Below are 12,094 nucleotides of genomic sequence, written 5' to 3' on the forward strand. Positions count from 1 at the left end.
TCACTTATCACTTGTTTAAACCCTCGTGATACATTTTTCTCAATTGATGTTCAGGGGTTTGATGAAGATTCTCGAAGTTACCCACGATCAGATTTTTCATATCCATCTTTTTCTGACCCCCAAACCCACACTTTTGTTATATGAGTTTGGCTAAGGATAGGACCTCAAGTCTCTGATGGGTTCCTATCCTCAGTCCCATCCTGTGCAAAAATCCTTACAAATGGCTCAGTGTAGAGACGGCTCTGGGTAAGGTAGCCTGCCCACGGGGTAGCAAGCTTCATTTTCTGCATCTAGCTATCTCAGCAACTTCTTCCTGTCTTTGTAAGGCAAATCAATGTATTGAAGTCAACCTGGTGATTCTTGTTGACTGTAAGAAAGTCAACAAGTTTACTGTGTTCTTTAAGGTGGGAGGAAAGTAGGCAGAGGAGCCTTTGAGAACAAATAAAATACCACAATAACTATGGACCATTTCAGCCCCCTCCTGCCTTACCAGTTTTGTTTATTTTTTAATTAAAGAAAAATTCAGGTTGAGCCATAGAAGGAGGTAATCTTCACCTTTCCTGATTACTAGCTAAGTCACTTTGGCCAAGACATTTATTCAAGAGGGGCCAAGCCCGCTCTCTTCATTTGCAAAATTCTGTCAAAAAGTCAACTTCATATAGCTGCTAGAGTCTCAACTGAGTATGTGCACCGAATGAGGCCAAGAAGAGAAACAGAGCCCTCAGCATGTGTCACTGTTCAGATCGTCAAAATGCGAATTTGGATTTAAGAGGATAACACAAGTCCAGTTGGGAATAGTCCCTTCTACTCTCTATGGTCTTGTAACAGGCAGCTAACACATTGATGCTATTTGTCTGAGCCTGAGACATTCAAGCTTGTATCTTATATGTTTGATTACCTTCTGTGAACTCTAGGGGACCCTACGGATATGTAAACATTGTGTATTTCTTTAAGGACAAGAATATATCTTAAAATCATTATGTTGTGATAGTATACAACCCAATACCACACAGATATTGAGCTCTGGGTAAAATTCTAGAAATGAAAGATCACTAATGGTGTTTTGATAGAAGTGGTGGATACTCTCCATACAAAATTCACCCTCTTAAATCTGATGAAATTGCAGAACACTGATTTCTTAGGGCCCAATAAAATAACAAGTCTTTGAGTTTCCACAGAAAGGTCTTCTTTAAAGAAATCTTAGTGCTCAACTTGAATTAAAAACCTGCATTTGTATTCTACAGCAAGGTTCAGGTCATGGCACTTTACAAGGAAATCAAATAAGTAAATCAATAGTACAGAAAGTATTTACCCCAGGGCCCATCGGCTACCCTGTGGTTCATTATAGTACTTAATATTGCCATGATTAGAGTTCCTCTCTTGCGATTTCAGGGAATAAATAGTATTCTGAATATATAAAGAGTTATTATATATTCATCTAAGCAAGTCCCAAAGAATCCTTACACATCAGTGAATATTGGGTATTGCATGGCCCTGGGGGTGCTGGGCTAGAATTCAAAGCATGAATTACAGGTCAGGCTAACCACAGGAGAGGGAAAACAAGAATAGCTATTTCAGTCTCACTATTCCAAACTCTCACTTGCAGGCTGGGTGCCTTTATTTCTATTGACTAGTAAAAGAATAAAATATATGTAAGAAAATTGCAATGTTCTAGACATTTTGTCAGTAATTTATGGAAATGGGAAAAAACCCCACAAGTTAACATCAGTTCCACTTCCTTATCCACAATTCTCCAGAGGTTTAAATAGTATCTTTTAGCCAGAGCCTTCAGGCTGCTCCTTCCTATAAACTTTGTTCTCCCACCTCCTGCAATATGAGGACGATAGCAAGAATATTGGAGTCTTTATGTTGCAAACAAAAATGGCGACAAAAATGATTCCAAATCCTAACCCAGCTCTAGAAACTGCCTCCCTTCGTCTCTTCTTCTCACTTCTTACTGGGGAGACACACGTGACCCAGAGTGTGTCCCATCAGCAGTAACTGGTGTTCAGTATCTTCATAAGTAAGAGAGGATAAGATTCAGCCAAGAGGATTGAGAAGGCTCATCACGGGAAGAGATTAATAAATTATCCTCTATTCTTGTTTTCATCCTTTGAAGTATGATCTCCATTCCAGGGCTAGGGGGCCCTGGTGATTTGGAGTTAACATGGGTGGAATAGAAAAGTGGATATTTCAAATTGAATGCATGCAAACACTGTAGATTGTATCCATGTCATATATCTATCTATATATAAACTTATTATGATTTTTTATCTTTACAATTTATATGCGCTATTCTGGTTTATTAAATACCAATTTTCTGAAGTGCTATTAAATCATCAAGCTCTTATAATTATGCCACTATCATTCTATTAAAAAGGTCTGAAGTCCAGGTGCTGGGTAGCTCACACCTGCAATCCTAGGTACTGAATGGGGTTGAGATCTGAAGACTGAGTTTCAAAGCCAACCCAGGCATCAATTAACCACCAAAAAAGTCAAAAGTGAAGCTATGGCTCAAGTGCTAGTCTTGAGAGAAAAAAAAATGTTCAGGAATAGCACAGGCCTGAGTTGAAGCCCCAGAAGCGGGGAGAAAAAGTATAAGGACTATTATGTGGCAGCCTTTGAAAAATTAATGAAGTTTTATGCATTTAGAAAATTGGGAACTACTATGCTAAATGATATATCCAAATCCATGTTGGGAAACACAAGTGCCCACATGGAATCCAGTTTCTGCGTACTGAATATCTGACTGCAAATTTCTGAGCACTTACTTGTTCGGCATTTCATTACTTTCATTCCTGCCTTCATGCGTCCACTTTTTTAGTTTTGTTTCCCAACTCAGGGCCTGGGTGCTGTCCTTGAGCTTCTAAGCTCAAGGCTAGCACTCTCCCACTATGAGCCACAGCTCCATTTCCAGTATTTTGGGGTTTAGTTGGAGATTAGACCCTCACAGACTTTCCTGACTGGGCTGGCTTTGAACTTCAATCCTCAGATCTCAGCCTCCTAAGTAGCTAGGATGACAGGGGGGAGCCAGTGGCACCTAGCAAGATGCTTTCTTAGATTTTTTATGGTAAATATATCCTTTCTATCAGAATTTTTAGGTGTTTTTAAATATATATATATATATATATATATATATACATATATATTCAACTTTCTTTATCATTACTTAGTTTAGAGATACCATATTGAAAATTGTAGGTTTTAAAGATTTGGGTTTTTTTCCTATTTATTTCTAAGGTGATTAGAATCTCCATTACTGATCTCTGTGCATAATAGAGGGTACCATTGCAAACTTTAAGAAAATCATTTTAAACAAGAACATTAAGCATTAAGAACATTCTTTATTACTCGTTTAGGAATAGCATTAGAACTAGGGGTATGGTCCTTTGTTTCAAAACCGGTTCCAAGCCAGATAGGTATGATTGACTTTTTTTCTGGAGAAAGCTTTATTTCCCAGCGGTTATTGAGGCAATCCCCAAGCCTACTTACAGCACAATGCTGATTTCAGTATAGACTTCCTACTGGCCAATTTATGGCCTCAATTCTCACTGGTCTAATAATAGAAAATAGAAGGAAAGGGCACTTGTCATTATGGGATTGTATTGATCTTTTTCTATTGTTGGGAAGTCTGAGAAACGAAAAGTTTAGAAGACACTGAATTGCAATTTTATCAACCTAGAAAAACTTAGGCTGATTGTGAGATTAGGCCAAAGACTATCAACTACAAGTGTCTTGAACATAGCAATGATGCATAATTGACACCTGTGAGATGGGTTCTGCATGTGGTCGTTTTGACTATAATCTTTATTATATGCAGGAAATGTGCAATGAAACCCAATGGGCTCAATTATAGACCTAAAGTTAAATTTCAAATGTATTACAAATACACATGCAATACATACACACACACACACACACACACACATACACACACACACACGTCCTTCTGAATGCCTTAACCACTGTTCCCTTGGCTTAGATGATTGACCTTTCCAATCAAGGAACAGCCCTAGATCTCAAATAAGACACAAAAGGGAGATAGATACCTCAAGAAAAAAGTAATGAACAATTATATAACATTTGCTCTTTGAGTAGCTGAGGAAATCATCTTTTTCAATGCAAATTCTTCTCCCCGTGTGAAGAAAGCTTCCGTTCTTAGGTAGGGCCTTGGATCTGTATTTTTTTTTAATTCATAACCATCCAAAACTGCATACCACTGACCTGAGCTCTTGTTCTGAAATGCCCCAAATAACCTTACTACCCTAATATTTTTCTAAACACACACCAGCATTATGAGCAGCAGCAACCACCTCCAGATTTTCCTGCTCCCTGAAGTTCAAACAAGAGCCAACTTTACCATCTCTCCCTTGTTTTCAAGCAGAGTGCAGTACATGCTTGGTCTAACCATATGTAAGAGTTACTTCATACTCACCGTAATGTGGGTTGTTTTTAATGATCATCTATTCTAATGGTCACCATCTGGGCTAGGCTAATTGTTCAATATTTTCAATATTGAAGTAATCAATGGGGCCATTTTGAGCAGTAAGCTAGCTATTCTGCAACAACCACAATAGATTCAAAGAAACAAGTGATAGAAGAGGGTGCCAGCCTTTGGCATCTCCCAAGGGCAAGAGCTGTCTCACAGTGACCTTGTAGAATGTACAGATTTATCAGATGACCTTGTAGAATTGACAGGATTATCAGATGACAGGATTATCACAAACATAGTGATTCTAAGCTGGAAAATTGTCTCTAGCTAGACAAATTCATGGCCCCTGGCTAAGTCATTTTATTTTATTTCACTTCATCTGTTTTGTTTTTCAGCAATTCTAGGGATGGAACTCAAGGCTGTGCATTTGCTAAGTAACACATCCACTATTGAGTGACACCTTCAGCTTTTTTTGCTTTCATTTTTTCTTTAGATAGGGTCTTGTTCTTTTGGCTCAAAGAGTGATCCTTCTGTCTCCATCTCCCAAGTAGCTGCCATTATGGGCATAAGCCACCAGGACTGGCCTTCTAAGTGGGTAATTTTAATTGAAGGTGAGATATTCTGTTGCTTTTGACTGGTGACAACAATGCTCATTTTTATTCAGGAGTTACCAGAAGCACCACTCCTTTTAGAGACCTAGGTAAAATCCGGCATCCTCACAACAATTTTTTTCCATCTTTCTAACCTACATTGCCTCTTTGCAAAGTAGCTGTAAGAACTGGAGTCTCTCAAGCATTGCATAAAATTTAGGAGAATTTATTCAGAATATTCAAGATGATAGCAAGAGTCAAGCTGTGAAATAGGAGGCCTTCCACCAGCTCCCCAGTTGAGTCTAATTACTCTCACTCTCGCTATTCCTGTCCTCTTTTCACGTACCCCAGCTCTGACATCTCAAGGACAAATGGTACCAAAGTCTAGATGGGATAGGTAGTGATTCAAGGCATAAGCTCTAGAGTCACAACACCTGGATTCAAATCCCATCCTAGGCAGCACCACACCTTTAGACATTAGGTATGTCATTTGTTTACTGAGACTGACGAAAACTGTATCTTCTCCAGTGAGTTATTAGAAGAATGAGTCCTTGCATTACAGCACAAAACTTCCAACACAAGTTGGAATATAAACATTATCCAGGTAACAATATCTGATGCTCTACTGAGCCATGACGAGATGCATCTGATCTTATCCTTGCCTCAGAATGGAGGATCCCAAATGTAACCTAGCTCAGTGAAGATTTATTATTATTATAATTATTAATACTCAACTATCAGGAGAAATCAAACACCAGTTTCCTCAAGGAACTTGCAATCCACTTAGCAAAACACTATGCTCGCATGAAACAGAAAATAGGAGACTCAATATAAAATGTAACCAAATTAGTAGAACAGAAAATAGAATTTAATCAAAATCCTGTTTAGCTATTCAAGAGAAGCATTTTGGGAAAGACATTTCCAATTTGGCATTACAAATGAGAATTGACTGAGATGTAGTGAATAAGGAAGAAGGATATTTCAAATAAGGGATATTCTGAGGAAACACAGATTGATCTGGTCAGATCTAGGAGGCTAATGGGAAATTCTAGCTGTGGGGAGATGGGGAAGTAAATGGGCAGCAGCAAAGGCCAGAGAGGAGGGTGTGTGATGAGTCCTAGGGGTATTTGCAATTGTCAGCTCCCAATAGATAGCCAGCTGGAGAGGAACAGGAGAATGTCTCCAACAGCGGGCCTGGTGGCTATGTGGAATGTGCACCTCTGAGCTCTGCAGGATGCATGAAGTCAGAGCAGATAATTCAAATAGTATTCCCCAAATAATTCCATGACTTACTGTTTAACATAGTCACGCTTTGTATCACTTTATGAAATAGGAATCATTCATGCACACAGAAGTATTTCCATGACATCATCTTCCTTCTGGTACTGTCGTGATGAATGGGGCCATGCTCACTAGGAGAATGGTGAGGGAGAGGGTCAGGGAGAGGGAGATTCACGCTAGGGGAAGCAGCAAGGATAAAAAGCATGGCCTACTTAAAGATAATCAGACCTTTAATGGAATCCTGGCTTTGCCAGTTGCGAGCTGGGTAATATTGAATAAATATTTAACTTCTCTGATCTTTAAGATACCAGAAAGAGAACAGGAGTAAAATCGGCTAAAACCAGAGTACAGAGTTCGTTGCAGAAATTAGTTATTACAATGTCTTGCACACAGTATGCACTTGATAAACACTAGACTGTTATAACATGTAGCACAGGCAATGGAACCCAAAGAATATAAAGAACATAACTTTGAGAGCACTCAGAAGCCTTATATTTTATCTTACTTTGATTTTTAATTTTTTACTATGTTTATATTAAAACTCTTACTCCCCGGCGAAAGATGGGCAGCAGTTGTGTTCGCCTGACCCCTAGTGGCGAGAGACACAAACTTCAGCCATGAGGGTGGGACAAAGCCATTCAACAGCTCATTTGATTAGAAACCTGAGAAAGTGAAGTGATTTCCCCAAGGTCAGAATGTTTAAAAGGCAGTAATGGATGCCAGTTTCGACTCTCCTCATCATATTGTTTTTTCTAATCACCACAGGGCAAGAGGAAGGGGTAGACAGAGGCTGTGAACAGCAGACCCCCCCCCCTTCCACTTAGCTGATCCAGACAATCGCCATTCGCGATTGTTGAAAATCAAAGGGAAGCTGAAAAGCTTTGTGATCAGAGCTTGCTTGGGTCCATGAGACAAAAGGGAGCTATGGCCATGGCGATGGATATTAAGAAAATTATGGATGAGGGATCACTGAGAATATTTTTTACCCAGAATCCAGTTTGGGTGGGATAGGAGAAATGCCCTCTCCTCAAGTCTGAGGAGATAAGCTAACCTGATGTACTAACCTGAAGCAGTCGTGTCTCAGTCAGTGATCATTGCTAAGTGATCTAGTCTTTAGAGTAGGTTTGGCCATCTGTGGAAAGGTAGCTGGAGAAACTATAACTGGTAAAATATAAACTACACTGTGTACTAAATGGCAAAAGTTTACGACAGAAATGTTCTGTATGTTGCTCCAGTAGGGCTGCTGAATGTCTTCCCACCCCCTCAAAGACCAATGGGGTAGAGACGTGGCTCTCCAGGATGGCTCTATTGGGTGATAACCCCTGAAAGGTGGAGCCTAATGTCTTTAAGTCCCTGGGAGTGTGTCCTTGAAAAGGATTATGGGAACTGAGACTCCTCCTTGCTCTCTTTCCCTTCACAGTCATCAAGTGAGCCATTTTCCTCCAGCCCTCCCACTACAGACCCAAAATAATTGATCCATCTAATCATGAATTAGAACCATTAAAACCATGAGCCAAAAGAAACTTTTTCTAGGTTAATTATCTCAGGTATTTTTTATAGTAATGGAAACACACACACACACACACACACACACACACACACACATATACATAGAGCTTCATATAAATGCAAGATGTCAGCATTCAAATTGTACTAGGTCAGAATTAAATCCACAACTTGGGGAAATAGACGTTTAAGTCTGGTAGGAACTTTGGTTAGCAAAGTCAAAGCCACCATCAAAACAACACCACAAGGGAGAGGTATAGACAAATTGCCCTTAGTAACACAGGCCACCTTAATGTAATAGCTAGCTTCTCTTTTGAAATGTAGGAAAGAGAGTATGCTGATTTTCAGAGGGTTTCAAACTGAGTTCCATGAAATAGTTAAGTTTTAAAAGGGTTCTCTGGACCTGAAAAGAGGAATAGTCATGTTGGGAGGGAGATAGGTGTGGGTTTCTATAATTCAACATGTTCTATGTTTTCTAAATGGTAAAGGGAGTTCTGTGGTGATCATTTTTACAAGTATGACTGAACTAGATCACGGCCCTCACAATGCCTGGTGACAAATTCCATCCTGATTACTTCTCCTACATTCCAGAATTGGCACTGTGAATCAAACAATTCTCTTATGAGTGAAGAGCTCTGTCAGAGGGAAAGGACAGAGCAGGAAAGCAGCTGACTGACAATTTCCCACGGTGAGGAGAGATAGGTGAAACAAGGAGGGTGGGGCCGACCAACGAGTCTCAGCTTCCAGTTAGATAAGAGGAATGAGCTGCCGTCAGGTGATGTCTGCAATGGTAATTATAATAAAGGATCCTGTATTAGCTATTGCAAAACTGCCAAATGAGACTGTAAATGCTTTCAGCACACACAAAAAAAGTGATGTCTATGTGGTGACAGAAGAGTTGTTAATCAGCCTGATTTAATCATTCCACATTGCAAATGTACATCAAAATATTTCATTGTACTCTATAAACATTTGTAATTATTTGTCAACTAAAAATAATTTTTCTGGGTGTAGTAATACACACTTGTAATTTCAGGACACAGGAGGTGTTGGAAGGAATATCATGAGTCTGAGGCCAACCCGAGCTCCATAGCAAGATCTTGTCTCAAAGAACCACAGGCTGACCATGTTGCTCAGCAATAGAGCACTTCACAACATGAATAGATTCTAGGTTCACTCCCCAGCACGGCAACCAATCAATCAATTTAAAAAAGCATCTAGCAACACCAAAACTTCACTTAATGCTCTCAAGAGTTATTTAGCCAATTATATTATAAAGATATTATAGTATCCATCATAATCCTCATTTTTACAAAGTAGGAAACTGAAATACAGAGAGAGATCAGCGTGCCTAGAAATTAGTAGAGCTCAATACAAACAATAATTGGTACCAAATGCTGCACCTGTAACCTCTCTAATAGTGTTTCTCATCACACACAGAGATCACATGACCATAACAACCATGAACAACACTCAGCTCCCATGATGTCAGGAGAATAATGGTGCTAAACAAGGAACCACTAGGACTAGTAGAGGATGGAAACTTTGGTAAAAGCACATCTTTAGGTGCGAGTCCCTACCTGTAGAAGAGGTAATTAGTAATCATTGCAAGGAAAATATTATTCTGAAGCCTTCACATGGTTATTTTAGACAGTCCTGGGCCTGGCTTCTTCAGCTCAAGGCTAGTGCTCTACCATTTGAGTCACAGCACCACTTTTGGTTTTCTGGTGGTTCATTGGAGATGAGTCTCACGGCCTTTCCTGCCCGGACTGGCTTTGAACCTTGATCCTCAGATCTCAGCCTCGTGAGTAGCTAGAATACAGGCATGAGCCACCAGCACCCCACTGCCTGCACACTTTTAGAAATGGCATTTGTATACTTTTTTAATATTTAATGTAAAACAACAACACAAAATAACTACTCACCCATGAAGTGCCCTAGCTATACATCCCTGTCACCCATCATCACTGAACTTCCAATAAAACCACCTTCCCTCAGCTATGGTGTTTGTGGTATGTTGGTTCCTTCATCCCTGTTGGGGAAGCACAGCTGGAGAAGACAGAGACCAGTCTACCATGCCTGTTGGCCATGCTTGCACCCTGGGTTATAGCATTGTTCCAAACAAATTACATACCCTTGGGATCCTTTTCCTTGACCCACAGCAGGACAGGGATATCTTTCCATTCTGGCACAGGTGAATTACTATAGAGTTCATGAAGCTTAAAATTGGGACCCTTTCTTTAGACATATTGGTACAGGTATAACACTTTGTATCATACAAAAGAAGATTATTTTAAACTGTCAGTAATGGCCTGTCTTTCCATTCTTATTTTTCCATCCATTACTTCTCCCTTCTTGTCACAAAACAGTCAAAGGATTCTGGATATTTGAGAGAACATGAGGAGAAAACTGAGCTAAGGAAATGATGATTGTGTGAGACAGATGTGACGCTTTGTGGTGATGGGGGTGTGTTGTTAATGGCCTTGTCTGGATTGACGAATGGCTTTGAGGAAGTGCCTGCCCCTCCTCCAGGCTGCCCTGCCCAGTGTCAGTGTCATCGTGAGAATTCTTGAGGATAGAAGTCACAGGAGATGATGTGACATCCATCTTTAGAAGTGTTTTGGAAAACCGGGGCATGAATTGAACAAAATCAGAAGCTAATCAATAAAAAAAAAATCTTACAGCTACTTCAACTCATAAGTGAAGGACATTTCAAGGATGGTGTTCTAGTATTGAGATTCTTAGAAAATTAATAGCATAACCAAACAACTACGTGAAACTGAGCAAAGTCTATGAACTTCCAATACTTTGTTCAGCCGTGATAAGGAAAACTGAAGTTCCCCCATTGTTCTTTTAAAAAACGTATTACACCATCAGAATTGCATGAAGAAACCACCAAAGAGTACAGAAGCCAAAACTGTAGGGAGAAAGTATTCTATAGCTGTGTTCTTTAATGAATAAAAATGTCATTACTAGACTTCAATGCTTGCACAACTCATCAGCATTTTAACACTTGTAATTTCCTGGGATTTTCTACCTTCAATATTCATTTTTGTATCTGCTTATATTTGCTCTGATGGAGTGTAAGTTTCACTAGCTGTCTGCGCCTCATTCCCCACTCTGTGACCTCCGAGCAGGTGCATGCCCTTCCCCTACCTGGAACATTCTTCCCCTAGACAAAAGCACATTGCACTCCCTCAACGGAAGGCCAGCTATGCCATGACACTCTGTGCCTTTTGTTGTGTGTGTGTGTGTGTGTGTGTGTGTTTTGGGCTTTTCACTCACCAGGCAAGCACTCTACCATTTAAGTAAGCCATGGCTCCTATCCTTTCATTTGCATTTTGTTTCTGGGATAGGGATTTGCTCATTTTTTCCAGGCTGGCCTTGAACTTGTTATCCTCTTGACTCTGTCTCTGGAGTAGCTGGGATTATAGCCATGTGCTATGGCAGCTGCTCTGTGCTTACCACAGCCCTTACCACCTCATACATATGTGGATCTCTCCCTGTATCTGCCTCGCAGTACACGCTCTGTGCTTGGAACTGCTGAGGTGGCGGCCTAGCGCATATTGGACACTTAGTGAGCCTCTTGTGCATGGTCATACCACAATCCTTTCTCATCTGAGGTTTTACTTTCCATAATCATGGGTGATCCAGAGATATTAAGTGGAAGTAACCTGGAGAAGTTAGCAATGCATGATTTTTAAATTGTTCTGGGAGGTATGAGAGTCTCACTGCTCCTCTCCACCTTATCCCAATCTAGATCATCCTCTAATTCCACAGTGTGGGTATCCACACAGTGTATGCTACCTGCCTATGAGTCACCTGACAGTGTTCTTCCTAATCAGATTGACTGTCCGAGTGTCATAGGGCTTCTACACAGGGTTGTTATCCATGGTTTCAGACCTCTACTTGGGGTGTTGAAAAGGGGAGAATGTGCATATGTGTATATATGTATATGTGTATATATACATATGTGAATATATGTGCATATATACACATTCATATACATACATGGATGTATGGAAACATGGATATACAGATCCATATAAATATCCATACATATACACATATACATGAAAATATACACATATGTAGTTGGTCCTATATACCCAAATCCCTTGAGGGGTTGACCTATCTAGAAAACTTTCTGAACCCCAATGGACCCAATTCAAAGGAGGAATGGAAGCTGAGCACAGGTAGCTCACATCTGTAACCCTAGCTACTCAGGAGGCTGAGATCTGAGAATCATGGTTCAAAGCCAGCCTGGGAAGCAAAGTCTGTAAGA

The sequence above is a fragment of the Dipodomys ordii genome, unplaced genomic scaffold, assembly GCF_000151885.1.
Source record: "Dipodomys ordii isolate 6190 unplaced genomic scaffold, Dord_2.0 Scaffold1, whole genome shotgun sequence".
In the NCBI taxonomy this organism is placed as follows: Eukaryota; Metazoa; Chordata; class Mammalia; order Rodentia; family Heteromyidae; genus Dipodomys; species Dipodomys ordii.